The following is a 301-nucleotide window of genomic DNA, read 5'->3' on the forward strand; positions in this document are numbered from 1 at the left end:
CAAGAGTTTGTAAACCTGAATATTTCAAGAAGTATTTTGATAGATCTTGTTATGAATATTGTAAATAACCATTGAAATGTTTTTACCAAGATCCATCTTAAGAGTCAGTAAAATTCTTCCTTACTCTATCATCCTAATAATAGTTGTCAAATGGTTTATGAAATATAAAGCATAATTAGTTATTATTTTTTATATCAATTATTACCCTATCCCCCCATCAAAACGAGATATTGTCCTGAATGTCCTAAGGTAGAAAAACATAGCATAAAAGACAGACCTAAAACATTGAACATTGACAAAC

Source organism: Populus euphratica, unplaced genomic scaffold (assembly GCF_000495115.2).
Source record: "Populus euphratica unplaced genomic scaffold, PopEup_1.0 scaffold696.1, whole genome shotgun sequence".
Classification (NCBI taxonomy): domain Eukaryota; kingdom Viridiplantae; phylum Streptophyta; class Magnoliopsida; order Malpighiales; family Salicaceae; genus Populus; species Populus euphratica.